The sequence below is a fragment of the Phallusia mammillata genome, chromosome 6 (genome assembly GCF_965637545.1).
Source record: "Phallusia mammillata chromosome 6, kaPhaMamm4.hap1.1, whole genome shotgun sequence".
In the NCBI taxonomy this organism is placed as follows: domain Eukaryota; kingdom Metazoa; phylum Chordata; class Ascidiacea; order Phlebobranchia; family Ascidiidae; genus Phallusia; species Phallusia mammillata.
Genome location: NC_137257.1, coordinates 18,497,178 through 18,518,781, shown reverse-complemented (window position 1 = coordinate 18,518,781; position 21,604 = coordinate 18,497,178). Strand labels below are relative to the sequence as shown.

The window sequence follows — 21,604 nt, the reverse complement described above, 5'->3', positions numbered from 1 at the left end:
AAAAATGTTTCTATAACTCATCAGTGCCACCCGCAAGTCAATGCTCTCTCTTCCTGAAGATGTTGCTTCCTCAATCCAATGTTTTCTTTCTTTGCGTTTTCTTGCATACTTCTGCACCTAAACAACGTGAGGAAATCCCCCTGGAAATGACATGGCTTCGAATCTCGGAAAGATGGTTCCTCAAACTGTTCACCTAACTGCATTGGTTGTTCCATCTGTCGGCGGCTTGTCATGGATGACATGACACGGATAAATGCACTTTGAAAGGTGCTCTCCCTGGTAGACGCTAAATGGAGATTGTCATCAGTTCGTTGCTCGACAATCTGTTGTATAGCGCAGACACATTTCACTTCTCTTGTGTTCCTGAAATAATTTCTTTTCTGAGTTATCGCCGGTAAGCTGCGTCGTGGTGTTCTGTAATTTCGCCTTTTGAGTGAAAGAAACTGTATTGTGTATCTTCACCCTCTGCAGGTCCATTTTGATCACATCACGCGATGACTTTGCGTCGTCCTTATCGGAGCTCGTCTGAATCGGAGCGTTTCGCTCCGTCGCTTGTTGTGTCACAGAAACCGACTCTTCTTTGTTACACATCTGCACTTCATTCTCAATGCGACCTGATTTTGAACTGATTTTGTTTCGGCCCAGGATCGAAATGAGAACCTTTCGCGTGTAAAGCGAACGTGATAACCACTACACTACGGAAACCGTTGACTACAAATCGTTGCTTATGATTGATTTTTCTTGGTTATTGAGCTTACTCTGAAATATTTTTTGTCTATCTGAAACAGGGGCGTCCAACCCGTGGCCACATGTGGCCCGCAGGAACATTCTGAGTGGCCCACGTAGTATTTTTTGAAATGACAACTTAATCGCCTACGTAATTTTGCCTAACTTTCATTCCGAAAAATTGACATTTTAATTGTTTTTTGCCTTATTTCTTTGTTAATAGAGTAGTAATACACAACTGTTTAAGCTGCTTTTGTTGCGTCACAATGCACATTGTTACGCATCACAATTTCTACATTGTTGCGTCACAATCTGACTCGTGCTTGAAGAGTCAGTCAGTAGCCTAATGTTTCTTGGTTCATTGAAATACATCTGCATCGTATCAGAGACTCGCGCAAAACACATTTAGCAGAAAAACATCTTCCGCACTCTGCAGTGATATAGATTATGCCAAACAGGAAATAAAAAGCAAGTAACGCCAACAGAACTTTCCAAGAAAGATTGACATATGACTTCAAATCCCTGTAAGATCAGTAATTTCTGACAGCCATATGGAAAAATCGCTCTGCATTTCTCCATCGTCCATCTCACCGAATATTGCCAAACTTGTTAGAGAAAACAGAGAATGGAAAAATGTGTTTCCACCCAGGATCGAACTGAGGACCTTTCGCGTGTAAAGCGAACGTGATAACCACTACACTACGGAAACCGTTGACAACAAACCGTTGCTTGTGATTGATTTTCCTTGGTTACTGTGGTCATTCTCTAAAAATTTGTGTCTATCTCAAAAAATATCAAATTGCTTCCGCCCAGGATCGAACTGAGGACCTTTCGCGTGTAAAGCGAACGTGATAACCACTACACTACGGAAACCGTTGACTACAAACCGTTGCTTGTGATTGATTTGTCTTCGTTACTGAGCTCATTCTAATATATTTTTTGTCTGTCTCAAAAAATATCAAATTGTTTCCACCCAGGATCGAACTGAGGCCCTTTCGCGTGTGAAGCGAACGTGATAACCACTACACAACGGAAACCGTTGACTGCCAACCGTTGCTTGTGATGGATTTTTCGTGGTTACCTAGCTCATTCTAAAATATTTTTGTCTGTCTAAAAAAATGTCACTGTGTTTCCGCCCAGGATCGAACAGAGGACCTTTCGCGTGTAAAGCGAACGTGATAACCACTACACTACGGAAACCGTTGACTGCCAAACGTTGCTTGTGATTGATTTTTCTGGGTGACCTAGCTCATTCTAAAATATTTTTGTCTGTCTAAAAAAATGTCACTGTGTTTCCGCCCAGGATCGAACTGAAGAACTTTCGCGTGTAAAGCGAACGTGATAACCACTGCACTACGGAAACCGTTGACTGCCAACCGTTGCTTGTGATTGATTTTTCGTGGTTACCTAGCTCATTCTAAAATATGACACTGCGGAAACCGTTGACTACAAATCGTTGCTTGTGATTGATTTTACTGGGTGACAGAGCTCATTCTAAAATAGTTTTGTCTATCTTAAAAAACATCATTATGATTCCGCCCAGGATCGAACTGAGGACCTTTCGCGTGTAAAGCGAAGGTGATAACCACTACACTACGGAAACCGTTTTCTACGAACCTTTGCTTGCGATTGATCTCTCTTGGTTACTGAACCCATTCTAAAATATGTTTTGTCTGTCTAAAAAAATGTCACTGTGTTTGCGCCCAGGATCGAACTGAGGACCTTTCGCGTGCAAAGCGAACGTGATAACCACTACACTACGGAAACCGTTGACTACAAACCTTTGCTTGCGATTGATCTCTCTTGGTTACTGAACTCATTCTAAAATATTTTTTGCCTGTCTCAAAAAATATCAAATTGCTTCCGCCCAGGATGGAACTGAGGACCTTTCGCGTGTAAAGCGAACGTGATAACCACTACACTACGGAAACCGTTGACTACAAAACGTTGCTTGTGATTGATTTTTCTTGGTTACTGTGGTCATTCTCTAAAAAAATTTTGTCTATCTCAAAAAATATCAAATTGCTTCCGCCCAGGATGGAACTGAGGACCTTTCGCGTGTAAAGCGAACGTGATAACCACTACACTACGGAAACCGTTGACTACAAAACGTTGCTTGTGATTGATTTGTCTTGGTTACTGAGCTCATTCTAATATATTTTTTGTCTATCTCAAAAAAAATCATTGTGTTTCCACCCAGGATCGAACTGCGGACCTTTCGCGTGTAAAGCGAACGTGATAACCACTACACTACGGAAAACGTTGACTGCCAACCGTTGCTTGTGATTGATTTTTCGTGGTTACCTAGCTCATTCTAAAATATTTTTGTCGATCTAAAAAAATGTCACTGTGTTTCCGCCCAGGATCGAACTGAGGACCTTTCGCGTGTAAAGCGAACGTGATAACCAATACACTACGGAAACCGTTGACTACAAACCGTTGCTTGTGATTGATATTTCTTGGTTACTGAACTCATTCTAATATATTTTTTGTCTGTCTCAAAAAATATCAAATTGTTTCCACCCAGGATCGAACTGAGGACCTTTCGCGTGTAAAGCGAACGTGATAACCACTACACAACGGAAACCGTTGACTGCCAACCGTTGCTTGTGATTGATTTTTCGTGGTTACCTAGCTCATTCTAAAATATTATTGTCGATCTAAAAAAATGTCACTGTGTTTCCGCCCAGGATCGAACTGAGGACCTTTCGCGTGTAAAGCGAACGTGATAACCACTACACAACGGAAACCGTTGACTGCCAACCGTTGCTTGTGATTGATTTTTCGTGGTTACCTAGCTCATTCTAAAATATTATTGTCGATCTAAAAAATGTCACTGTGTTTCCACCCAGGATCGAACTGAAGAACTTTCGCGTGTAAAGCGAACGTGATAACCACTACACTACGGAAACCGTTGACTACCAACCGTTGCTTGTGATGGATTTTTCGTGGTTACCTAGCTCATTCTAAAACATGACACTGCGGAAACCGTTGACTACAAATCGTTGCTTGTGATTGATTTTTCTGGGTGACTGAGCTCATTCTAAAATATTTTTGTCTATCTCAAAAAACATCATTATGTTTCCGCCCAGGATCGAACTGAGGACCTTTCGCGTGTAAAGCGAACGTGATAACCACTACACTACGGAAACCGTTGACTACAAACCGTTGCTTGTGATTGATTTTTCTTGGTTACGCTGGTCATTCTCCAAAAATTTTTGTCTATCTCAAAAATATCAAATTGCCTTCGCCCAGGATGGAACTGAGGACCATTCGCGTGTAAAGCGAACGTGATAACCTCTACACTACGGAAACCGTTGACTACAAACCGTTGCTTGTGATTGATTTTTCTTGGTTACTGAGCTCATTATAATATATTTTTTGTCTATCTCAAAAAAAATCATTGTGTTTCCACCCAGGATCGAATTGAGGACCTTTCGCGTGTAAAGCGAACGTGATAACCCCTACACTACGGAAACCGTTGACTACAAACCGTTGCTTGTGATTGATTTTTCTTGGTTACTGTGGTCATTCTCCAAATTTTTTTGTCTATCTCAAAAAGTATCAAATTGCTTCCGCCCAGGATCGAACTGAGGACCTTTCGCGTGTAAAGCGAACGTGATAACCACTACACTACGGAAACCGTTGACTACAAACCGTTGCTTGTGATTGATTTGTCATGGTTACTGAACTCATTCTAAAATATGTTTTGTCTGTCTAAAAAAATGTCACTGTGTTTCCGCCCAGGATCGAACTGAGGACCTTTCGCGTGTAAAGCGAACGTGATAACCACTACACTACGGAAACCGTTGACTACAAACCGTTGCTTGTGATTGATTTTTCTTGGTTACTGTGGTAATTCTCCAAAATTTTTTGTCTATCTCAAAAAGTATCAAACTGCTTCCGTCCAGGATCGAATTGAGGACCTTTCGCGTGTAAAGCGAACGTGATAACCAGTACACAACGGAAACCGTTGACTACAAACCGTTGCTTGTGATTGATTTGTCTTGGTTACTGAACTCATTCTAATATATTTTTTGTCTGTCTCAAAAAATATCAAATTGTTTCCACCCAGGATCGAACTGAGGACCTTTCGCGTGTAAAGCGAACGTGATAGCCACTACACAACGGAAACCGTTGACTGCCAACCGTTGCTTGTGATTGATTTTTCGTGGTTACATAGCTCATTCTAAAATATTTTTGTCGATCTAAAAAAATGTCACTGTGTTTCCGCCCAGGATCGAACTGAGGACCTTTCGCGTGCAAAGCGAACGTGATAACTGCTACGAAACGGAAACCGTTGACTGCCAACCGTTCCTTGTGATTGATTTTTCGTGGTTACCTAGCTCATTCTAAAATATTTTTGTCGATCTAAAAAAATGTCACTGTGTTTCCACCCAGGATCGAACTGAGGACCTTTCGCGTGTAAAGCGAACGTGATGACCCCTACACTACGGAAACCGTTGACTACAAACCGTTGCTTGTGATTGATTTTTCTTGGTTACTGTGGTCATTCTCCAAAATTTTTTGTCTATCTCAAAAAGTATCAAATTGCTTCCGCCCAGGATCGAACTGAGGACCTTTCGCGTGTAAAGCGAACGTGATTACCACTACACTACGGAAACCGTTGCTTGTGATTGATTTGTCTTGGTTACGGAACTCATTCTAATATATTTCTTGTCTGTCTCAAAAAATATCAAATTGTTTCCACCCAGGATCGAACTGAGGACCTTTCGCGTGTAAAGCGAACGTGATAGCCACTACACAACGGAAACCGTTGACTGCCAACCGTTGCTTGTGATTGATTTTTCGTGGTTACCTAGCTCATTCTAAAATATTTTTGTCGATCTAAAAAAATGTCACTGTGTTTCCGCCCAGGATCGAACTGAGGACCTTTCGCGTGCAAAGCGAACGTGATAACTGCTACGAAACGGAAACCGTTGACTGCCAACCGTTGCTTGTGATTGATTTTTCGTGGTTACCTAGCTCATTCTAAAATATTTTTGTCGATCTAAAAATTCACTGTGTTTCCGCCCAGGATCGAACTGAGGACCTTTCGCGTGTAAAGCGAACGTGATAACCCCTACACTACGGAAACCGTTGACTACAAACCGTTGCTTGTGATTGATTTTCCTTGGTTACTGTGGTCATTCTCTAAAAATTTGTGTCTATCTCAAAAAATATCAAATTGCTTCCGCCCAGGATCGAACTGAGGACCTTTCGCGTGTAAAGCGAACGTGATAACCACTACACTACGGAAACCGTTGAGTACAAACCGTTGCTTGTGATTGATTTGTCTTCGTTACTGAGCTCATTCTAATATATTTTTTGTCTGTCTCAAAAAATATCAAATTGTTTCCACCCAGGATCGAACTGAGGCCCTTTCGCGTGTGAAGCGAACGTGATAACCACTACACAACGGAAACCGTTGACTGCCAACCGTTGCTTGTGATGGATTTTTCGTGGTTACCTAGCTCATTCTAAAATATTTTTGTCTGTCTAAAAAAATGTCACTGTGTTTCCGCCCAGGATCGAACAGAGGACCTTTCGCGTGTAAAGCGAACGTGATAACCACTACACTACGGAAACCGTTGACTGCCAAACGTTGCTTGTGATTGATTTTTCTGGGTGACCTAGCTCATTCTAAAATATTTTTGTCTGTCTAAAAAAATGTCACTGTGTTTCCGCCCAGGATCGAACTGAAGAACTTTCGCGTGTAAAGCGAACGTGATAACCACTGCACTACGGAAACCGTTGACTGCCAACCGTTGCTTGTGATTGATTTTTCGTGGTTACCTAGCTCATTCTAAAATATGACACTGCGGAAACCGTTGACTACAAATCGTTGCTTGTGATTGATTTTACTGGGTGACAGAGCTCATTCTAAAATAGTTTTGTCTATCTTAAAAAACATCATTATGATTCCGCCCAGGATCGAACTGAGTACCTTTCGCGTGTAAAGCGAAGGTGATAACCACTACACTACGGAAACCGTTTTCTACGAACCTTTGCTTGCGATTGATCACTCTTGGTTACTGAACCCATTCTAAAATATGTTTTGTCTGTCTAAAAAAATGTCACTGTGTTTGCGCCCAGGATCGAACTGAGGACCTTTCGCGTGTAAAGCGAACGTGATAACCACTACACTACGGAAACCGTTGACTACAAACCTTTGCTTGCGATTGATCTCTCTTGGTTACTGAACTCATTCTAAAATATTTTTTGCCTGTCTCAAAAAATATCAAATTGCTTCCGCCCAGGATGGAACTGAGGACCTTTCGCGCGTAAAGCGAACGTGATAACCACTACACTACGGAAACCGTTGACTACAAAACGTTGCTTGTGATTGATTTTTCTTGGTTACTGTGGTCATTCTCTAAAATTTTTTGTCTATCTCAAAAAATATCAAATTGCTTCCGCCCAGGATGGAACTGAGGACCTTTCGCGTGTAAAGCGAACGTGATAACCACTACACTACGGAAACCGTTGACTACAAAACGTTGCTTGTGATTGATTTGTCTTGGTTACTGAGCTCATTCTAATATATTTTTTGTCTATCTCAAAAAAAATCATTGTGTTTCCACCCAGGATCGAACTGCGGACCTTTCGCGTGTAAAGCGAACGTGATAACCACTACACTACGGAAAACGTTGACTGCCAACCGTTGCTTGTGATTGATTTTTCGTGGTTACCTAGCTCATTCTAAAATATTTTTGTCGATCTAAAAAAATGTCACTGTGTTTCCGCCCAGGATCGAACTGAGGACCTTTCGCGTGTAAAGCGAACGTGATAACCAATACACTACGGAAACCGTTGACTACAAACCGTTGCTTGTGATTGATATTTCTTGGTTACTGAACTCATTCTAATATATTTTTTGTCTGTCTCAAAAAATATCAAATTGTTTCCACCCAGGATCGAACTGAGGACCTTTCGCGTGTAAAGCGAACGTGATAACCACTACACAACGGAAACCGTTGACTGCCAACCGTTGCTTGTGATTGATTTTTCGTGGTTACCTAGCTCATTCTAAAATATTATTGTCGATCTAAAAAAATGTCACTGTGTTTCCGCCCAGGATCGAACTGAGGACCTTTCGCGTGTAAAGCGAACGTGATAACCACTACACAACGGAAACCGTTGACTGCCAACCGTTGCTTGTGATTGATTTTTCGTGGTTACCTAGCTCATTCTAAAATATTATTGTCGATCTAAAAAAATGTCACTGTGTTTCCACCCAGGATCGAACTGAAGAACTTTCGCGTGTAAAGCGAACGTGATAACCACTACACTACGGAAACCGTTGACTACCAACCGTTGCTTGTGATGGATTTTTCGTGGTTACCTAGCTCATTCTAAAACATGACACTGCGGAAACCGTTGACTACAAATCGTTGCTTGTGATTGATTTTTCTGGGTGACTGAGCTCATTCTAAAATATTTTTGTCTATCTCAAAAAACATCATTATGTTTCCGCCCAGGATCGAACTGAGGACCTTTCGCGTGTAAAGCGAACGTGATAACCACTACACTACGGAAACCGTTGACTACAAACCGTTGCTTGTGATTGATTTTTCTTGGTTACTCTGGTCATTCTCCAAAAATTTTTGTCTATCTCAAAAATATCAAATTGCCTTCGCCCAGGATGGAACTGAGGACCATTCGCGTGTAAAGCGAACGTGATAACCTCTACACTACGGAAACCGTTGACTACAAACCGTTGCTTGTGATTGATTTTTCTTGGTTACTGAGCTCATTATAATATATTTTTTGTCTATCTCAAAAAAAATCATTGTGTTTCCACCCAGGATCGAATTGAGGACCTTTCGCGTGTAAAGCGAACGTGATAACCCCTACACTACGGAAACCGTTGACTACAAACCGTTGCTTGTGATTGATTTTTCTTGGTTACTGTGGTCATTCTCCAAATTTTTTTGTCTATCTCAAAAAGTATCAAATTGCTTCCGCCCAGGATCGAACTGAGGACCTTTCGCGTGTAAAGCGAACGTGATAACCACTACACTACGGAAACCGTTGACTACAAACCGTTGCTTGTGATTGATTTGTCATGGTTACTGAACTCATTCTAAAATATGTTTTGTCTGTCTAAAAAAATGTCACTGTGTTTCCGCCCAGGATCGAACTGAGGACCTTTCGCGTGTAAAGCGAACGTGATAACCACTACACTACGGAAACCGTTGACTACAAACCGTTGCTTGTGATTGATTTTTCTTGGTTACTGTGGTAATTCTCCAAAATTTTTTGTCTATCTCAAAAAGTATCAAACTGCTTCCGTCCAGGATCGAACTGAGGACCTTTCGCGTGTAAAGCGAACGTGATAACCAGTACACAACGGAAACCGTTGACTACAAACCGTTGCTTGTGATTGATTTGTCTTGGTTACTGAACTCATTCTAATATATTTTTTGTCTGTCTCAAAAAATATCAAATTGTTTCCACCCAGGATCGAACTGAGGACCTTTCGCGTGTAAAGCGAACGTGATAGCCACTACACAACGGAAACCGTTGACTGCCAACCGTTGCTTGTGATTGATTTTTCGTGGTTACATAGCTCATTCTAAAATATTTTTGTCGATCTAAAAAAATGTCACTGTGTTTCCGCCCAGGATCGAACTGAGGACCTTTCGCGTGCAAAGCGAACGTGATAACTGCTACGAAACGGAAACCGTTGACTGCCAACCGTTCCTTGTGATTGATTTTTCGTGGTTACCTAGCTCATTCTAAAATATTTTTGTCGATCTAAAAAAATGTCACTGTGTTTCCACCCAGGATCGAACTGAGGACCTTTCGCGTGTAAAGCGAACGTGATGACCCCTACACTACGGAAACCGTTGACTACAAACCGTTGCTTGTGATTGATTTTTCTTGGTTACTGTGGTCATTCTCCAAAATTTTTGTCTATCTCAAAAAGTATCAAATTGCTTCCGCCCAGGATCGAACTGAGGACCTTTCGCGTGTAAAGCGAACGTGATAACCACTACACTACGGAAACCGTTGCTTGTGATTGATTTGTCTTGGTTACGGAACTCATTCTAATATATTTTTTGTCTGTCTCAAAAAATATCAAATTGTTTCCACCCAGGATCGAACTGAGGACCTTTCGCGTGTAAAGCGAACGTGATGACCCCTACACTACGGAAACCGTTGACTACAAACCGTTGCTTGTGATTGATTTTTCTTGGTTACTGTGGTCATTCTCCAAAATTTTTTGTCTATCTCAAAAAGTATCAAATTGCTTCCGCCCAGGATCGAACTGAGGACCTTTCGCGTGTAAAGCGAACGTGATGACCCCTACACTACGGAAACCGTTGACTACAAACCGTTGCTTGTGATTGATTTTTCTTGGTTACTGTGGTCATTCTCCAAAATTTTTTGTCTATCTCAAAAAGTATCAAATTGCTTCCGCCCAGGATCGAACTGAGGACCTTTCGCGTGAAAAGCGAACGTGATAACAACTACACTACGGAAACCGTTGCTTGTGATTGATTTGTCTTGGTTACTGAACTCATTCTAATATATTTTTTGTCTGTCTCAAAAAATATCAAATTGTTTCCACCCAGGATCGAACTGAGGACCTTTCGCGTGTAAAGCGAACGTGATAGCCACTACACAACGGAAACCGTTGACTGCCAACCGTTGCTTGTGATTGATTTTTCTTGGTTACTGTGGTCATTCTCCAAATTTTTTTTGTCTATCTCAAAAAGTATCAAATTGCTTCCGCCCAGGATCGAACTGAGGACCTTTCGCGTGTAAAGCGAACGTGATAACCACTACACTACGGAAACCGTTGACTACAAACCGTTGCTTGTGATTGATTTGTCTTGGTTACTGAACTCATTCTAAAATATGTTTTGTCTGTCTACAAAAATGTCACTGTGTTTCCACCCAGGATCGAACTGAGGACCTTTCGCGTGTAAAGCGAACGTGATGACCCCTACACTACGGAAACCGTTGACTACAAACCGTTGCTTGTGATTGATTTTTCTTGGTTACTGTGGTCATTCTCCAAAATTTTTTGTCTATCTCAAAAAGTATCAAATTGCTTCCGCCCAGGATCGAACTGAGGACCTTTCGCGTGTAAAGCGAACGTGATAACCACTACACTACGGAAACCGTTGCTTGTGATTGATTTGTCTTGGTTACGAAACTCATTCTAATATATTTTTTGTCTGTCTCAAAAAATATCAAATTGTTTCCACCCAGGATCGAACTGCGGACCTTTCGCGTGTAAAGCGAACGTGATAGCCACTACACAACGGAAACCGTTGACTGCCAACCGTTGCTTGTGATTGATTTTTCGTGGTTACCTAGCTCATTCTAAAATATTTTTGTCGATCTAAAAAAATGTCACTGTGTTTCCGCCCAGGATCGAACTGAGGACCTTTCGCGTGCAAAGCGAACGTGATAACTGCTACGAAACGGAAACCGTTGACTGCCAACCGTTGCTTGTGATTGATTTTTCGTGGTTACCTAGCTCATTCTAAAATATTTTTGTCGATCTAAAAATTCACTGTGTTTCCGCCCAGGATCGAACTGAGGACCTTTCGCGTGTAAAGCGAACGTGATAACCCCTACACTACGGAAACCGTTGACTGCCAACCGTTGCTTGTGATTGATTTTTCGTGGTTACCTAGCTCATTCTAAAATATTATTGTCGATCTAAAAAAATGTCACTGTGTTTCCACCCAGGATCGAACTGAAGAACTTTCGCGTGTAAAGCGAACGTGATAACCACTACACTACGGAAACCGTTGACTACCAACCGTTGCTTGTGATGGATTTTTCGTGGTTACCTAGCTCATTCTAAAACATGACACTGCGGAAACCGTTGACTACAAATCGTTGCTTGTGATTGATTTTTCTGGGTGACTGAGCTCATTCTAAAATATTTTTGTTTATCTCAAAAAACATCATTATGTTTCCGCCCAGGATCGAACTGAGGACCTTTCGCGTGTAAAGCGAACGTGATAACCACTACACTACGGAAACCGTTGACTACAAACCGTTGCTTGTGATTGATTTTTCTTGGTTACTCTGGTCATTCTCCAAAAATTTTTGTCTATCTCAAAAATATCAAATTGCCTTCGCCCAGGATGGAACTGAGGACCATTCGCGTGTAAAGCGAACGTGATAACCTCTACACTACGGAAACCGTTGACTACAAACCGTTGCTTGTGATTGATTTTTCTTGGTTACTGAGCTCATTATAATATATTTTTTGTCTATCTCAAAAAAAATCATTGTGTTTCCACCCAGGATCGAATTGAGGACCTTTCGCGTGTAAAGCGAACGTGATAACCCCTACACTACGGAAACCGTTGACTACAAACCGTTGCTTGTGATTGATTTTTCTTGGTTACTGTGGTCATTCTCCAAAATTTTTTGTCTATCTCAAAAAGTATCAAATTGCTTCCGCCCAGGATCGAACTGAGGACCTTTCGCGTGAAAAGCGAACGTGATAACAACTACACTACGGAAACCGTTGCTTGTGATTGATTTGTCTTGGTTACTGAACTCATTCTAATATATTTTTTGTCTGTCTCAAAAAATATCAAATTGTTTCCACCCAGGATCGAACTGAGGACCTTTCGCGTGTAAAGCGAACGTGATAGCCACTACACAACGGAAACCGTTGACTGCCAACCGTTGCTTGTGATTGATTTTTCTTGGTTACTGTGGTCATTCTCCAAATTTTTTTTGTCTATCTCAAAAAGTATCAAATTGCTTCCGCCCAGGATCGAACTGAGGACCTTTCGCGTGTAAAGCGAACGTGATAACCACTACACTACGGAAACCGTTGACTACAAACCGTTGCTTGTGATTGATTTGTCTTGGTTACTGAACTCATTCTAAAATATGTTTTGTCTGTCTACAAAAATGTCACTGTGTTTCCACCCAGGATCGAACTGAGGACCTTTCGCGTGTAAAGCGAACGTGATGACCCCTACACTACGGAAACCGTTGACTACAAACCGTTGCTTGTGATTGATTTTTCTTGGTTACTGTGGTCATTCTCCAAAATTTTTTGTCTATCTCAAAAAGTATCAAATTGCTTCCGCCCAGGATCGAACTGAGGACCTTTCGCGTGTAAAGCGAACGTGATAACCACTACACTACGGAAACCGTTGCTTGTGATTGATTTGTCTTGGTTACGAAACTCATTCTAATATATTTTTTGTCTGTCTCAAAAAATATCAAATTGTTTCCACCCAGGATCGAACTGCGGACCTTTCGCGTGTAAAGCGAACGTGATAGCCACTACACAACGGAAACCGTTGACTGCCAACCGTTGCTTGTGATTGATTTTTCGTGGTTACCTAGCTCATTCTAAAATATTTTTGTCGATCTAAAAAAATGTCACTGTGTTTCCGCCCAGGATCGAACTGAGGACCTTTCGCGTGCAAAGCGAACGTGATAACTGCTACGAAACGGAAACCGTTGACTGCCAACCGTTGCTTGTGATTGATTTTTCGTGGTTACCTAGCTCATTCTAAAATATTTTTGTCGATCTAAAAATTCACTGTGTTTCCGCCCAGGATCGAACTGAGGACCTTTCGCGTGTAAAGCGAACGTGATAACCCCTACACTACGGAAACCGTTGACTACAAACCGTTGCTTGTGATTGATTTTTCTTGGTTACTGTGGTCATTCTCCAAATTTTTTTTGTCTATCTCAAAAAGTATCAAATTGCTTCCGCCCAGGATCGAACTGAGGACCTTTCGCGTGTAAAGCGAACGTGATAACCACTACACTACGGAAACCGTTGACTACAAACCGTTGCTTGTGATTGATTTGTCTTGGTTACTGAACTCATTCTAAAATATGTTTTGTCTGTCTACAAAAATGTCACTGTGTTTCCGCCCAGGATCGAACTGAGGACCTTTCGCGTGTAAAGCGAACGAGATAACCACTACACTACGGAAACCGTTGACTACAAACCGTTGCTTGTGATTGATTTTTCTTGGTTACTGTGGTCATTCTCCAAAAATTTTTGTCTATCTCAAAAAGTATCAAATTGCTTCCGCCCAGGATCGAACTGAGGACCTTTCGCGTGAAAAGCGAACGTGATAACAACTACACTACGGAAACCGTTGCTTGTGATTGATTTGTCTTGGTTACTGAACTCATTCTAATATATTTTTTGTCTGTCTCAAAAAATATCAAATTGTTTCCACCCAGGATCGAACTGAGGACCTTTCGCGTGTAAAGCGAACGTGATAGCCACTACACAACGGAAACCGTTGACTGCCAACCGTTGCTTGTGATTGATTTTTCGTGGTTACCTAGCTCATTCTAATATATTTTTGTCGATCTAAAAAAATGTCACTGTGTTTCCACCCAGGATCGAACTGAGGACCTTTCGCGTGCAAAGCGAACGTGATAACTGCTACGAAACGGAAACCGTTGACTGCCAACCGTTGCTTGTGATTGATTTTTCGTGGTTACCTAGCTCATTCTAAAATATTTTTGTCGATCTAAAAAAATGTCACTGTGTTTCCGCCCAGGATCGAATTGAGGACATTTCGCGTGTAAAGCGAACGTGATAACCCCTACACTACGGAAACCGTTGACTACAAACCGTTGCTTGTGATTGATTTTTCTTGGTTGCTGTGGGCATTCTCCAAATTTTTTTGTCTATCTCAAAAAGTATCAAATTGCTTCCGCCCAGGATCGAACTGAGGACCTTTCGCGTGTAAAGCGAACGTGATAACCACTACAATACGGAAACCGTTGACTACAAACCGTTGCTTGTGATTGATTTGTCTTGGTTACTGAACTCATTCTAATATATTTTTTGTCTGTCTCAAAATATATCAAAATGTTTCCACCCAGGATCGAACTGAGGCCCTTTCGCGAGTAAAGCGAACGTGATAGCCACTACACAACGGAAACCGTTGACTGCCAAACGTTGCTTGTGATTGATTTTTCTTGGTGACCTAGCTCAATCTAAAATATTTTTTGTCTGTCTAAAAAAATGTCACTGTGTTTCCGCCCAGGATCGAATTGAAGAACTTTCGCGTGTAAAGCGAACGTGATAACCACTACACTACGGAAACCGTTGACTACCAACCGTTGCTTGTGATGGATTTTTCGCGGTTACCTAGCTCATTCTAAAATATGACACTGCGGAAACCGTTGACTACAAATCGTTGCTTGTGATTGATTTTTCTGGGTGACTGAGCTCATTCTAAAATATTTTTGTCTATCTTAAAAAACATCATTATGTTTCCGCCCAGGATCGAACTGAGGACCTTTCGCGTGTAAAGCGAAGGTGATCACCACTACACTACGGAAACCGTTGACTACAAACCTTTGCTTGCGATTGATCTCTCTTGGTTACTGAACTCATTCTAAAATATGTCTTGTCTATCTCAAAATATATCAAATTGTTTCCACACAGGATCGAACTGAGGCCCTTTCGCGTGTAAAGCGAACGTGATAGCCACTACACAACGGAAACCGTTGACTGCCAAACGTTGCTTGTGATTGATTTTTCTTGGTGACTGAGCTCATTCTAAAATATTTTTGTCTATCTTAAAAAACATCATTATGTTTCCGCCCAGGATGGAACTGAGGACCATTCGCGTGTAAAGCGAACGTGATAACCACTACACTGCGGAAACCGTTGACTACAAACCGTTGCTTGTGATTGATTTGTCTTGGTTACTGAACTCATTCTACTATATTTTTTGTCTGTCTCAAAATATATCAAATTGTTTCCACCCAGGATCGAACTGAGGCCCTTTCGCGTGTAAAGCGAACGTGATAGCCACTACACAACGGAAACCGTTGACTGCCAAACGTTGCTTGTGATTGATTTTTCTTGGTGACCTAGCTCAATCTAAAATATTTTTTGTCAGTCTAAAAAAATGTCACTGTGTTTCCGCCCAGGATCGAATTGAAGAACTTTCGCGTGTAAAGCGAACGTGATAACCACTACACTACGGAAACCGTTGACTACCAACCGTTGCTTGTGATGGATTTTTCGTGGTTACCTAGCTCATTCTAAAATATGACACTGCGGAAACCGTTGACTACAAATCGTTGCTTGTGATTGATTTTTCTGGGTGACTGAGCTCATTCTAAAATATTTTTGTCTATCTTAAAAAACATCATTATGTTTCCGCCCAGGATCGAACTGAGGACCTTTCGCGTGTAAAGCGAAGGTGATCACCACTACACTACGGAAACCGTTGACTACAAACCTTTGCTTGCGATTGATCTCTCTTGGTTACTGAACTCATTCTAAAATATGTTTTGTCTATCTCAAAAAACATCATTATGTTTCTGCCCAGGATCGAACTGAGGACCTTTCCCGTGTAAAGCGAACGTGATAACCACTACACTACGGAAACCGTTGACTACAAAGCGCTGCTTGTGATTGATTTTTCTTGGTTACTGTGGTCATTCTCTAACATTTCTTGTCTATCTCAAAAAATATCAAATTGCTTCCACCCAGGATGGAACTGAGGACCTTTCGCGTGTAAAGCGAAGGTGATCACCACTACACTACGGAAACCGTTGACTACAAACCTTTGCTTGCGATTGATCTCTCTTGGTTACTGAACTCATTCTAAAATATGTCTTGTCTATCTCAAAAAACATCATTATGTTTCTGCCCAGGATCGAACTGAGGACCTTTCGCGTGTAAAGCGAACGTGATAACCACTACACTACGGAAACCGTTGACTACAAAGCGCTGCTTGTGATTGATTTTTCTTGGTTACTGTGGTCATTCTCTAACATTTCTTGTCTATCTCAAAAAATATCAAATTGCTTCCACCCAGGATGGAACTGAGGACCTTTCTCGTGTAAAGCAAACGTTATAACCCCTACACTACGGAAACCGTTGACTACAAACCGTTGCCTGTGATTGATTTTTCTTGGTTACTGTGGTCATTCTCCAAAATTTTTTGTCTATCTCAAAAAGTATCAAATTGCTTCCGCCCAGGATCGAACTGAGGACCTTTCGCGTATAAAGCGAACGTGATCACCACTACACTGCGGAAACCGTTGACTACAAACCGTTGCTTGTGATTGATTTGTCTTGGTTACTGAACTCATTCTAATATATTTTTTGTCTGTCTCAAAATATATCAAAATGTTTCCACCCAGGATCGAACTGAGGCCCTTTCGCGTGTAAAGCGAACGTGATAGCCACTACACAACGGAAACCGTTGACTGCCAAACGTTGCTTGTGATTGATTTTTCTTGGTGACCTAGCTCAATCTAAAATATTTTTTGTCTGTCTAAAAAAATGTCACTGTGTTTCCGCCCAGGATCGAATTGAAGAACTTTCGCGTGTAAAGCGAACGTGATAACCACTACACTACGGAAACCGTTGACTACCAACCGTTGCTTGTGATGGATTTTTCGTGGTTACCTAGCTCATTCTAAAATATGACACTGCGGAAACCGTTGACTACAAATCGTTGCTTGTGATTGATTTTTCTGGGTGACTGAGCTCATTCTAAAATATTTTTGTCTATCTTAAAAAACATCATTATGTTTCCGCCCAGGATCGAACTGAGGACCTTTCGCGTGTAAAGCGAAGGTGATCACCACTACACTACGGAAACCGTTGACTACAAACCTTTGCTTGCGATTGATCTCTCTTGGTTACTGAACTCATTCTAAAATATGTCTTGTCTATCTCAAAATATATCAAATTGTTTCCACACAGGATCGAACTGAGGCCCTTTCGCGTGTAAAGCGAACGTGATAGCCACTACACAACGGAAACCGTTGACTGCCAAACGTTGCTTGTGATTGATTTTTCTTGGTGACTGAGCTCATTCTAAAATATTTTTGTCTATCTTAAAAAACATCATTATGTTTCCGCCCAGGATGGAACTGAGGACCATTCGCGTGTAAAGCGAACGTGATAACCACTACACTGCGGAAACCGTTGACTACAAACCGTTGCTTGTGATTGATTTGTCTTGGTTACTGAACTCATTCTACTATATTTTTTGTCTGTCTCAAAATATATCAAATTGTTTCCACCCAGGATCGAACTGAGGCCCTTTCGCGTGTAAAGCGAACGTGATAGCCACTACACAACGGAAACCGTTGACTGCCAAACGTTGCTTGTGATTGATTTTTCTTGGTGACCTAGCTCAATCTAAAATATTTTTTGTCTGTCTAAAATATGTCACTGTGTTTCCGCCCAGGATCGAATTGAAGAACTTTCGCGTGTAAAGCGAACGTGATAACCACTACACTACGGAAACCGTTGACTACCAACCGTTGCTTGTGATGGATTTTTCGTGGTTACCTAGCTCATTCTAAAATATGACACTGCGGAAACCGTTGACTACAAATCGTTGCTTGTGATTGATTTTTCTGGGTGACTGAGCTCATTCTAAAATATTTTTGTCTATCTTAAAAAACATCATTATGTTTCCGCCCAGGATCGAACTGAGGACCTTTCGCGTGTAAAGCGAAGGTGATCACCACTACACTACGGAAACCGTTGACTACAAACCTTTGCTTGCGATTGATCTCTCTTGGTTACTGAACTCATTCTAAAATATGTTTTGTCTATCTCAAAAAACATCATTATGTTTCTGCCCAGGATCGAACTGAGGACCTTTCCCGTGTAAAGCGAACGTGATAACCACTACACTACGGAAACCGTTGACTACAAAGCGCTGCTTGTGATTGATTTTTCTTGGTTACTGTGGTCATTCTCTAACATTTCTTGTCTATCTCAAAAAATATCAAATTGCTTCCACCCAGGATGGAACTGAGGACCTTTCGCGTGTAAAGCGAAGGTGATCACCACTACACTACGGAAACCGTTGACTACAAACCTTTGCTTGCGATTGATCTCTCTTGGTTACTGAACTCATTCTAAAATATGTCTTGTCTATCTCAAAAAACATCATTATGTTTCTGCCCAGGATCGAACTGAGGACCTTTCGCGTGTAAAGCGAACGTGATAACCACTACACTACGGAAACCGTTGACTACAAAGCGCTGCTTGTGATTGATTTTTCTTGGTTACTGTGGTCATTCTCTAACATTTTTTGTCTATCTCAAAAAATATCAAATTGCTTCCACCCAGGATGGAACTGAGGACCTTTCTCGTGTAAAGCAAACGTTATAACCCCTACACTACGGAAACCGTTGACTACAAACCGTTGCCTGTGATTGATTTTTCTTGGTTACTGTGGTCATTCTCCAAATTTTTTTTGTCTTTCTCAAAAAGTTTCAAATTTCCTCCGCCCAGGATCGAACTGAGGCCCTTTCGCGTGTAAAGCGAACGTGATAACCACTACACTACGGAAACCGTTGACTACAAACCGTTGCTTGTGATTGATTTTTCTTGGTTACTGTGGTCATTCTCCAAATTTTTTTTGTCTATCTCAAAAAGTATCAAATTGCTTCCGCCCAGGATCGAACTGAGGACCTTTCGCGTGTAAAGCGAACGTGATAACCACTACACTACGGAAACCGTTGACTACAAACCGTTGCTTGTGATTGATTTGTCTTGGTTACTGAACTCATTCTAAAATATGTTTTGTCTGTCTAAAAAAATGTCACTGTGTTTCCGCCCAGGATCGAACTGAGGACCTTTCGCGTGTAAAGCGAACGTGATAACCACTACACTACGGAAACCGTTGACTACAAACCGTTGCTTGTGATTGATTTTTCTTGGTTACTGTGGTCATTCTCTAAAAATTTTTGTCTATCTCAAAAAATATCAAATTTCCTCCGCCCAGGATGGAACTGAAAACCATTCGCGTGCAAAGCGAACGTGATAACCACTACACTACGGAAACCGTTGGCTACAAACCGTTGCTTGTGATTGATTTGTCTTCGTTACTGAACTCATTCTAATATATTTTTTGTCTATCTCAACAAAAATCATTGTGTTTCCACCCTGGATCGAACTGAGGACCTTTCGCGTGTAAAGCGAACGTGATGACCCCTACACTACGGAAACCGTTGACTACAAGCCGTTGCTTGTGATTGATTTTTCTTGGTTACTGAATTCATTCTAATATATTTTTTGTCTGTCTCAAAAAATATCAAATTGTTTCGACCCAGGATCGAACTGAGGACCTTTCGCGTGTAAAGCGAACGTGATAACCAATACACTACGGAAACCGTTGACTACAAACCGTTGCTTGTGATTGATTTGTCTTGGTTACTGAACTCATTCTAATATATTTTTTGTCTGTCTCAAAAAAATTTCAAATTGTTTCCACCCAGGATCGAACTGAGGACCTTTCGCGTGTAAAGCGAACGTGATAGCCACTACACAACGGAAACCGTTGACTGCCAACCGTTGCTTGTGATTGATTATTCGTGGTTACCTAGCTCATTCTAAAATATTTTTGTCGATCTAAAAAAATATCACTGTGTTTCCGCCCAGGATCGAACTGAGGACCTTTCGCGTGCAAAGCGAACGTGATAACTGCTACGAAACGGAAACCGTTGACTGCCAACCGTTGCTTGTGATTGATTTTTCGTGGTTACCTAGCTCATTCTAAACTATTTTTGGCGATCTAAAAAAATGTCACTGTGTTTCCGCCCAGGATCGAACTGAGGACCTTTCGCGTGTAAAGCGAACGTGATAACCCCTACACTACGGAAACCGTTGACTACAAAGCGCTGCTTGTGATTGATTTTTCTTGGTTACTGTGGTCATTCTCTAACATTTCTTGTCTATCTCAAAAAATATCAAATTGCTTCCACCCAGGATGGAACTGAGGACCTTTCGCGTGTAAAGCGAACGTGATAACCACTTCACTACGGAAACCGTTGACTACAAACCGTTGCTTGTGATTGATTTTTCTTGGTTACTGTGGTCATTCTCCAAATTTTTTTTGTCTATCTCAAAAAGTATCAAATTGCTTCCGCCCAGGATCGAACTGAGGACCTTTCGCGTGTAAAGCGAACGTGATAACCACTACACTACGGAAACCGTTGACTACAAACCTTTGCTTGCGATTGATCTCTCTTGGTTACTGAACTCATTCTAAAATATGTCTTGTCTATCTCAAAAAACATCATTATGTTTCTGCCCAGGATCGAACTGAGGACCTTTCGCGTGTAAAGCGAACGTGATAACCACTACACTACGGAAACCGTTGACTACAAAGCGCTGCTTGTGATTGATTTTTCTTGGTTACTGTGGTCATTCTCTAACATTTTTTGTCTATCTCAAAAAATATCAAATTGCTTCCACCCAGGATGGAACTGAGGACCTTTCTCGTGTAAAGCAAACGTTATAACCCCTACACTACGGAAACCGTTGACTACAAACCGTTGCCTGTGATTGATTTTTCTTGGTTACTGTGGTCATTCTCCAAATTTTTTTTGTCTTTCTCAAAAAGTTTCAAATTTCCTCCGCCCAGGATCGAACTGAGGCCCTTTCGCGTGTAAAGCGAACGTGATAACCACTACACTACGGAAACCGTTGACTACAAACCGTTGCTTGTGATTGATTTTTCTTGGTTACTGTGGTCATTCTCCAAATTTTTTTTGTCTATCTCAAAAAGTATCAAATTGCTTCCGCCCAGGATCGAACTGAGGACCTTTCGCGTGTAAAGCGAACGTGATAACCACTACACTACGGAAACCGTTGACTACAAACCGTTGCTTGTGATTGATTTGTCTTGGTTACTGAACTCATTCTAAAATATGTTTTGTCTGTCTAAAAAAATGTCACTGTGTTTCCGCCCAGGATCGAACTGAGGACCTTTCGCGTGTAAAGCGAACGTGATAACCACTACACTACGGAAACCGTTGACTACAAACCGTTGCTTGTGATTGATTTTTCTTGGTTACTGTGGTCATTCTCTAAAAATTTTTGTCTATCTCAAAAAATATCAAATTTCCTCCG

General features: G+C 41.3%; 77 non-coding genes across 77 annotated transcripts; all 77 read right to left on the bottom strand.

Moving 5' to 3' along the window:
- Nucleotides 1-1,362: 1,362 nt before the first annotated feature.
- Trnav-uac (transfer RNA valine (anticodon UAC)) lies at nt 1,363-1,435 on the bottom strand. The gene has a single exon. It is a non-coding gene; the product is annotated as a tRNA-Val (tRNA).
- A 91-nt stretch (nt 1,436-1,526) lies between these two features.
- Nucleotides 1,527-1,599, bottom strand: Trnav-uac (transfer RNA valine (anticodon UAC)). Its single transcript has one exon. It is a non-coding gene; the product is annotated as a tRNA-Val (tRNA).
- Nucleotides 1,600-1,690: 91 nt separating this feature from the next.
- Trnav-cac (transfer RNA valine (anticodon CAC)) lies at nt 1,691-1,763 on the bottom strand. The gene has a single exon. It is a non-coding gene; the product is annotated as a tRNA-Val (tRNA).
- A 90-nt stretch (nt 1,764-1,853) lies between these two features.
- Nucleotides 1,854-1,926, bottom strand: Trnav-uac (transfer RNA valine (anticodon UAC)). Its single transcript has one exon. It is a non-coding gene; the product is annotated as a tRNA-Val (tRNA).
- Nucleotides 1,927-2,256: 330 nt separating this feature from the next.
- Trnav-uac (transfer RNA valine (anticodon UAC)) lies at nt 2,257-2,330 on the bottom strand. Its single transcript has one exon. It is a non-coding gene; the product is annotated as a tRNA-Val (tRNA).
- Nucleotides 2,331-2,420: 90 nt separating this feature from the next.
- On the bottom strand, nt 2,421-2,493 carry Trnaa-ugc (transfer RNA alanine (anticodon UGC)). Its single transcript has one exon. It is a non-coding gene; the product is annotated as a tRNA-Ala (tRNA).
- A 91-nt stretch (nt 2,494-2,584) lies between these two features.
- Nucleotides 2,585-2,657, bottom strand: Trnav-uac (transfer RNA valine (anticodon UAC)). Its single transcript has one exon. It is a non-coding gene; the product is annotated as a tRNA-Val (tRNA).
- Nucleotides 2,658-2,749: 92 nt separating this feature from the next.
- Nucleotides 2,750-2,822, bottom strand: Trnav-uac (transfer RNA valine (anticodon UAC)). Its single transcript has one exon. It is a non-coding gene; the product is annotated as a tRNA-Val (tRNA).
- Nucleotides 2,823-2,913: 91 nt separating this feature from the next.
- Nucleotides 2,914-2,987, bottom strand: Trnav-uac (transfer RNA valine (anticodon UAC)). Its single transcript has one exon. It is a non-coding gene; the product is annotated as a tRNA-Val (tRNA).
- Nucleotides 2,988-3,076: 89 nt separating this feature from the next.
- On the bottom strand, nt 3,077-3,149 carry Trnav-uac (transfer RNA valine (anticodon UAC)). The gene has a single exon. It is a non-coding gene; the product is annotated as a tRNA-Val (tRNA).
- Nucleotides 3,150-3,240: 91 nt separating this feature from the next.
- On the bottom strand, nt 3,241-3,313 carry Trnav-uac (transfer RNA valine (anticodon UAC)). The gene has a single exon. It is a non-coding gene; the product is annotated as a tRNA-Val (tRNA).
- A 90-nt stretch (nt 3,314-3,403) lies between these two features.
- On the bottom strand, nt 3,404-3,476 carry Trnav-uac (transfer RNA valine (anticodon UAC)). Its single transcript has one exon. It is a non-coding gene; the product is annotated as a tRNA-Val (tRNA).
- An 89-nt stretch (nt 3,477-3,565) lies between these two features.
- On the bottom strand, nt 3,566-3,638 carry Trnav-uac (transfer RNA valine (anticodon UAC)). The gene has a single exon. It is a non-coding gene; the product is annotated as a tRNA-Val (tRNA).
- Nucleotides 3,639-3,805: 167 nt separating this feature from the next.
- Trnav-uac (transfer RNA valine (anticodon UAC)) lies at nt 3,806-3,878 on the bottom strand. Its single transcript has one exon. It is a non-coding gene; the product is annotated as a tRNA-Val (tRNA).
- A 418-nt stretch (nt 3,879-4,296) lies between these two features.
- Trnav-uac (transfer RNA valine (anticodon UAC)) lies at nt 4,297-4,369 on the bottom strand. The gene has a single exon. It is a non-coding gene; the product is annotated as a tRNA-Val (tRNA).
- Nucleotides 4,370-4,460: 91 nt separating this feature from the next.
- On the bottom strand, nt 4,461-4,533 carry Trnav-uac (transfer RNA valine (anticodon UAC)). Its single transcript has one exon. It is a non-coding gene; the product is annotated as a tRNA-Val (tRNA).
- Nucleotides 4,534-4,788: 255 nt separating this feature from the next.
- Trnav-uac (transfer RNA valine (anticodon UAC)) lies at nt 4,789-4,861 on the bottom strand. Its single transcript has one exon. It is a non-coding gene; the product is annotated as a tRNA-Val (tRNA).
- A 253-nt stretch (nt 4,862-5,114) lies between these two features.
- Nucleotides 5,115-5,187, bottom strand: Trnav-uac (transfer RNA valine (anticodon UAC)). The gene has a single exon. It is a non-coding gene; the product is annotated as a tRNA-Val (tRNA).
- A 91-nt stretch (nt 5,188-5,278) lies between these two features.
- Trnav-uac (transfer RNA valine (anticodon UAC)) lies at nt 5,279-5,351 on the bottom strand. Its single transcript has one exon. It is a non-coding gene; the product is annotated as a tRNA-Val (tRNA).
- A 77-nt stretch (nt 5,352-5,428) lies between these two features.
- Nucleotides 5,429-5,501, bottom strand: Trnav-uac (transfer RNA valine (anticodon UAC)). The gene has a single exon. It is a non-coding gene; the product is annotated as a tRNA-Val (tRNA).
- Nucleotides 5,502-5,751: 250 nt separating this feature from the next.
- Nucleotides 5,752-5,824, bottom strand: Trnav-uac (transfer RNA valine (anticodon UAC)). The gene has a single exon. It is a non-coding gene; the product is annotated as a tRNA-Val (tRNA).
- Nucleotides 5,825-5,915: 91 nt separating this feature from the next.
- On the bottom strand, nt 5,916-5,988 carry Trnav-uac (transfer RNA valine (anticodon UAC)). The gene has a single exon. It is a non-coding gene; the product is annotated as a tRNA-Val (tRNA).
- A 91-nt stretch (nt 5,989-6,079) lies between these two features.
- On the bottom strand, nt 6,080-6,152 carry Trnav-cac (transfer RNA valine (anticodon CAC)). The gene has a single exon. It is a non-coding gene; the product is annotated as a tRNA-Val (tRNA).
- Nucleotides 6,153-6,242: 90 nt separating this feature from the next.
- Trnav-uac (transfer RNA valine (anticodon UAC)) lies at nt 6,243-6,315 on the bottom strand. Its single transcript has one exon. It is a non-coding gene; the product is annotated as a tRNA-Val (tRNA).
- Nucleotides 6,316-6,809: 494 nt separating this feature from the next.
- Nucleotides 6,810-6,882, bottom strand: Trnav-uac (transfer RNA valine (anticodon UAC)). Its single transcript has one exon. It is a non-coding gene; the product is annotated as a tRNA-Val (tRNA).
- A 91-nt stretch (nt 6,883-6,973) lies between these two features.
- Trnav-uac (transfer RNA valine (anticodon UAC)) lies at nt 6,974-7,046 on the bottom strand. Its single transcript has one exon. It is a non-coding gene; the product is annotated as a tRNA-Val (tRNA).
- Nucleotides 7,047-7,137: 91 nt separating this feature from the next.
- On the bottom strand, nt 7,138-7,210 carry Trnav-uac (transfer RNA valine (anticodon UAC)). The gene has a single exon. It is a non-coding gene; the product is annotated as a tRNA-Val (tRNA).
- Nucleotides 7,211-7,301: 91 nt separating this feature from the next.
- Nucleotides 7,302-7,375, bottom strand: Trnav-uac (transfer RNA valine (anticodon UAC)). Its single transcript has one exon. It is a non-coding gene; the product is annotated as a tRNA-Val (tRNA).
- Nucleotides 7,376-7,464: 89 nt separating this feature from the next.
- Nucleotides 7,465-7,537, bottom strand: Trnav-uac (transfer RNA valine (anticodon UAC)). Its single transcript has one exon. It is a non-coding gene; the product is annotated as a tRNA-Val (tRNA).
- Nucleotides 7,538-7,628: 91 nt separating this feature from the next.
- Trnav-uac (transfer RNA valine (anticodon UAC)) lies at nt 7,629-7,701 on the bottom strand. Its single transcript has one exon. It is a non-coding gene; the product is annotated as a tRNA-Val (tRNA).
- A 90-nt stretch (nt 7,702-7,791) lies between these two features.
- Trnav-uac (transfer RNA valine (anticodon UAC)) lies at nt 7,792-7,864 on the bottom strand. Its single transcript has one exon. It is a non-coding gene; the product is annotated as a tRNA-Val (tRNA).
- A 90-nt stretch (nt 7,865-7,954) lies between these two features.
- Nucleotides 7,955-8,027, bottom strand: Trnav-uac (transfer RNA valine (anticodon UAC)). Its single transcript has one exon. It is a non-coding gene; the product is annotated as a tRNA-Val (tRNA).
- A 167-nt stretch (nt 8,028-8,194) lies between these two features.
- On the bottom strand, nt 8,195-8,267 carry Trnav-uac (transfer RNA valine (anticodon UAC)). The gene has a single exon. It is a non-coding gene; the product is annotated as a tRNA-Val (tRNA).
- Nucleotides 8,268-8,685: 418 nt separating this feature from the next.
- On the bottom strand, nt 8,686-8,758 carry Trnav-uac (transfer RNA valine (anticodon UAC)). Its single transcript has one exon. It is a non-coding gene; the product is annotated as a tRNA-Val (tRNA).
- Nucleotides 8,759-8,849: 91 nt separating this feature from the next.
- Nucleotides 8,850-8,922, bottom strand: Trnav-uac (transfer RNA valine (anticodon UAC)). Its single transcript has one exon. It is a non-coding gene; the product is annotated as a tRNA-Val (tRNA).
- A 255-nt stretch (nt 8,923-9,177) lies between these two features.
- On the bottom strand, nt 9,178-9,250 carry Trnav-uac (transfer RNA valine (anticodon UAC)). The gene has a single exon. It is a non-coding gene; the product is annotated as a tRNA-Val (tRNA).
- A 253-nt stretch (nt 9,251-9,503) lies between these two features.
- On the bottom strand, nt 9,504-9,576 carry Trnav-uac (transfer RNA valine (anticodon UAC)). Its single transcript has one exon. It is a non-coding gene; the product is annotated as a tRNA-Val (tRNA).
- A 90-nt stretch (nt 9,577-9,666) lies between these two features.
- On the bottom strand, nt 9,667-9,739 carry Trnav-uac (transfer RNA valine (anticodon UAC)). Its single transcript has one exon. It is a non-coding gene; the product is annotated as a tRNA-Val (tRNA).
- A 77-nt stretch (nt 9,740-9,816) lies between these two features.
- Nucleotides 9,817-9,889, bottom strand: Trnav-uac (transfer RNA valine (anticodon UAC)). The gene has a single exon. It is a non-coding gene; the product is annotated as a tRNA-Val (tRNA).
- A 91-nt stretch (nt 9,890-9,980) lies between these two features.
- Trnav-uac (transfer RNA valine (anticodon UAC)) lies at nt 9,981-10,053 on the bottom strand. The gene has a single exon. It is a non-coding gene; the product is annotated as a tRNA-Val (tRNA).
- A 91-nt stretch (nt 10,054-10,144) lies between these two features.
- On the bottom strand, nt 10,145-10,217 carry Trnae-uuc (transfer RNA glutamic acid (anticodon UUC)). Its single transcript has one exon. It is a non-coding gene; the product is annotated as a tRNA-Glu (tRNA).
- Nucleotides 10,218-10,294: 77 nt separating this feature from the next.
- Nucleotides 10,295-10,367, bottom strand: Trnav-uac (transfer RNA valine (anticodon UAC)). Its single transcript has one exon. It is a non-coding gene; the product is annotated as a tRNA-Val (tRNA).
- Nucleotides 10,368-10,459: 92 nt separating this feature from the next.
- Trnav-uac (transfer RNA valine (anticodon UAC)) lies at nt 10,460-10,532 on the bottom strand. The gene has a single exon. It is a non-coding gene; the product is annotated as a tRNA-Val (tRNA).
- A 91-nt stretch (nt 10,533-10,623) lies between these two features.
- Nucleotides 10,624-10,696, bottom strand: Trnav-uac (transfer RNA valine (anticodon UAC)). Its single transcript has one exon. It is a non-coding gene; the product is annotated as a tRNA-Val (tRNA).
- Nucleotides 10,697-10,787: 91 nt separating this feature from the next.
- Trnav-uac (transfer RNA valine (anticodon UAC)) lies at nt 10,788-10,860 on the bottom strand. The gene has a single exon. It is a non-coding gene; the product is annotated as a tRNA-Val (tRNA).
- A 400-nt stretch (nt 10,861-11,260) lies between these two features.
- On the bottom strand, nt 11,261-11,333 carry Trnav-uac (transfer RNA valine (anticodon UAC)). The gene has a single exon. It is a non-coding gene; the product is annotated as a tRNA-Val (tRNA).
- Nucleotides 11,334-11,423: 90 nt separating this feature from the next.
- Trnav-uac (transfer RNA valine (anticodon UAC)) lies at nt 11,424-11,496 on the bottom strand. The gene has a single exon. It is a non-coding gene; the product is annotated as a tRNA-Val (tRNA).
- Nucleotides 11,497-11,663: 167 nt separating this feature from the next.
- Trnav-uac (transfer RNA valine (anticodon UAC)) lies at nt 11,664-11,736 on the bottom strand. The gene has a single exon. It is a non-coding gene; the product is annotated as a tRNA-Val (tRNA).
- A 418-nt stretch (nt 11,737-12,154) lies between these two features.
- On the bottom strand, nt 12,155-12,227 carry Trnae-uuc (transfer RNA glutamic acid (anticodon UUC)). Its single transcript has one exon. It is a non-coding gene; the product is annotated as a tRNA-Glu (tRNA).
- Nucleotides 12,228-12,304: 77 nt separating this feature from the next.
- On the bottom strand, nt 12,305-12,377 carry Trnav-uac (transfer RNA valine (anticodon UAC)). Its single transcript has one exon. It is a non-coding gene; the product is annotated as a tRNA-Val (tRNA).
- A 92-nt stretch (nt 12,378-12,469) lies between these two features.
- Nucleotides 12,470-12,542, bottom strand: Trnav-uac (transfer RNA valine (anticodon UAC)). Its single transcript has one exon. It is a non-coding gene; the product is annotated as a tRNA-Val (tRNA).
- A 91-nt stretch (nt 12,543-12,633) lies between these two features.
- Nucleotides 12,634-12,706, bottom strand: Trnav-uac (transfer RNA valine (anticodon UAC)). The gene has a single exon. It is a non-coding gene; the product is annotated as a tRNA-Val (tRNA).
- Nucleotides 12,707-12,797: 91 nt separating this feature from the next.
- Nucleotides 12,798-12,870, bottom strand: Trnav-uac (transfer RNA valine (anticodon UAC)). Its single transcript has one exon. It is a non-coding gene; the product is annotated as a tRNA-Val (tRNA).
- Nucleotides 12,871-13,270: 400 nt separating this feature from the next.
- On the bottom strand, nt 13,271-13,343 carry Trnav-uac (transfer RNA valine (anticodon UAC)). The gene has a single exon. It is a non-coding gene; the product is annotated as a tRNA-Val (tRNA).
- A 92-nt stretch (nt 13,344-13,435) lies between these two features.
- On the bottom strand, nt 13,436-13,508 carry Trnav-uac (transfer RNA valine (anticodon UAC)). Its single transcript has one exon. It is a non-coding gene; the product is annotated as a tRNA-Val (tRNA).
- Nucleotides 13,509-13,599: 91 nt separating this feature from the next.
- On the bottom strand, nt 13,600-13,672 carry Trnav-uac (transfer RNA valine (anticodon UAC)). Its single transcript has one exon. It is a non-coding gene; the product is annotated as a tRNA-Val (tRNA).
- A 91-nt stretch (nt 13,673-13,763) lies between these two features.
- Trnae-uuc (transfer RNA glutamic acid (anticodon UUC)) lies at nt 13,764-13,836 on the bottom strand. The gene has a single exon. It is a non-coding gene; the product is annotated as a tRNA-Glu (tRNA).
- A 77-nt stretch (nt 13,837-13,913) lies between these two features.
- Nucleotides 13,914-13,986, bottom strand: Trnav-uac (transfer RNA valine (anticodon UAC)). Its single transcript has one exon. It is a non-coding gene; the product is annotated as a tRNA-Val (tRNA).
- Nucleotides 13,987-14,403: 417 nt separating this feature from the next.
- Nucleotides 14,404-14,476, bottom strand: Trnav-uac (transfer RNA valine (anticodon UAC)). The gene has a single exon. It is a non-coding gene; the product is annotated as a tRNA-Val (tRNA).
- Nucleotides 14,477-14,971: 495 nt separating this feature from the next.
- Trnav-uac (transfer RNA valine (anticodon UAC)) lies at nt 14,972-15,044 on the bottom strand. Its single transcript has one exon. It is a non-coding gene; the product is annotated as a tRNA-Val (tRNA).
- Nucleotides 15,045-15,462: 418 nt separating this feature from the next.
- Trnav-uac (transfer RNA valine (anticodon UAC)) lies at nt 15,463-15,535 on the bottom strand. The gene has a single exon. It is a non-coding gene; the product is annotated as a tRNA-Val (tRNA).
- A 331-nt stretch (nt 15,536-15,866) lies between these two features.
- Trnav-uac (transfer RNA valine (anticodon UAC)) lies at nt 15,867-15,939 on the bottom strand. The gene has a single exon. It is a non-coding gene; the product is annotated as a tRNA-Val (tRNA).
- Nucleotides 15,940-16,358: 419 nt separating this feature from the next.
- On the bottom strand, nt 16,359-16,431 carry Trnav-uac (transfer RNA valine (anticodon UAC)). Its single transcript has one exon. It is a non-coding gene; the product is annotated as a tRNA-Val (tRNA).
- A 255-nt stretch (nt 16,432-16,686) lies between these two features.
- On the bottom strand, nt 16,687-16,759 carry Trnai-uau (transfer RNA isoleucine (anticodon UAU)). Its single transcript has one exon. It is a non-coding gene; the product is annotated as a tRNA-Ile (tRNA).
- Nucleotides 16,760-16,850: 91 nt separating this feature from the next.
- On the bottom strand, nt 16,851-16,923 carry Trnav-uac (transfer RNA valine (anticodon UAC)). The gene has a single exon. It is a non-coding gene; the product is annotated as a tRNA-Val (tRNA).
- A 331-nt stretch (nt 16,924-17,254) lies between these two features.
- Trnav-uac (transfer RNA valine (anticodon UAC)) lies at nt 17,255-17,327 on the bottom strand. The gene has a single exon. It is a non-coding gene; the product is annotated as a tRNA-Val (tRNA).
- A 418-nt stretch (nt 17,328-17,745) lies between these two features.
- Trnav-uac (transfer RNA valine (anticodon UAC)) lies at nt 17,746-17,818 on the bottom strand. The gene has a single exon. It is a non-coding gene; the product is annotated as a tRNA-Val (tRNA).
- Nucleotides 17,819-18,148: 330 nt separating this feature from the next.
- On the bottom strand, nt 18,149-18,221 carry Trnav-uac (transfer RNA valine (anticodon UAC)). The gene has a single exon. It is a non-coding gene; the product is annotated as a tRNA-Val (tRNA).
- A 419-nt stretch (nt 18,222-18,640) lies between these two features.
- Nucleotides 18,641-18,713, bottom strand: Trnav-uac (transfer RNA valine (anticodon UAC)). Its single transcript has one exon. It is a non-coding gene; the product is annotated as a tRNA-Val (tRNA).
- Nucleotides 18,714-19,134: 421 nt separating this feature from the next.
- Nucleotides 19,135-19,207, bottom strand: Trnav-uac (transfer RNA valine (anticodon UAC)). The gene has a single exon. It is a non-coding gene; the product is annotated as a tRNA-Val (tRNA).
- Nucleotides 19,208-19,298: 91 nt separating this feature from the next.
- On the bottom strand, nt 19,299-19,371 carry Trnav-uac (transfer RNA valine (anticodon UAC)). The gene has a single exon. It is a non-coding gene; the product is annotated as a tRNA-Val (tRNA).
- Nucleotides 19,372-19,955: 584 nt separating this feature from the next.
- On the bottom strand, nt 19,956-20,028 carry Trnav-uac (transfer RNA valine (anticodon UAC)). The gene has a single exon. It is a non-coding gene; the product is annotated as a tRNA-Val (tRNA).
- Nucleotides 20,029-20,281: 253 nt separating this feature from the next.
- Trnav-uac (transfer RNA valine (anticodon UAC)) lies at nt 20,282-20,354 on the bottom strand. Its single transcript has one exon. It is a non-coding gene; the product is annotated as a tRNA-Val (tRNA).
- Nucleotides 20,355-20,610: 256 nt separating this feature from the next.
- On the bottom strand, nt 20,611-20,683 carry Trnav-uac (transfer RNA valine (anticodon UAC)). The gene has a single exon. It is a non-coding gene; the product is annotated as a tRNA-Val (tRNA).
- Nucleotides 20,684-20,774: 91 nt separating this feature from the next.
- Nucleotides 20,775-20,847, bottom strand: Trnav-uac (transfer RNA valine (anticodon UAC)). The gene has a single exon. It is a non-coding gene; the product is annotated as a tRNA-Val (tRNA).
- Nucleotides 20,848-21,268: 421 nt separating this feature from the next.
- Nucleotides 21,269-21,341, bottom strand: Trnav-uac (transfer RNA valine (anticodon UAC)). Its single transcript has one exon. It is a non-coding gene; the product is annotated as a tRNA-Val (tRNA).
- A 91-nt stretch (nt 21,342-21,432) lies between these two features.
- On the bottom strand, nt 21,433-21,505 carry Trnav-uac (transfer RNA valine (anticodon UAC)). Its single transcript has one exon. It is a non-coding gene; the product is annotated as a tRNA-Val (tRNA).
- Between the last annotated feature and the right edge of the window lie 99 nt (nt 21,506-21,604).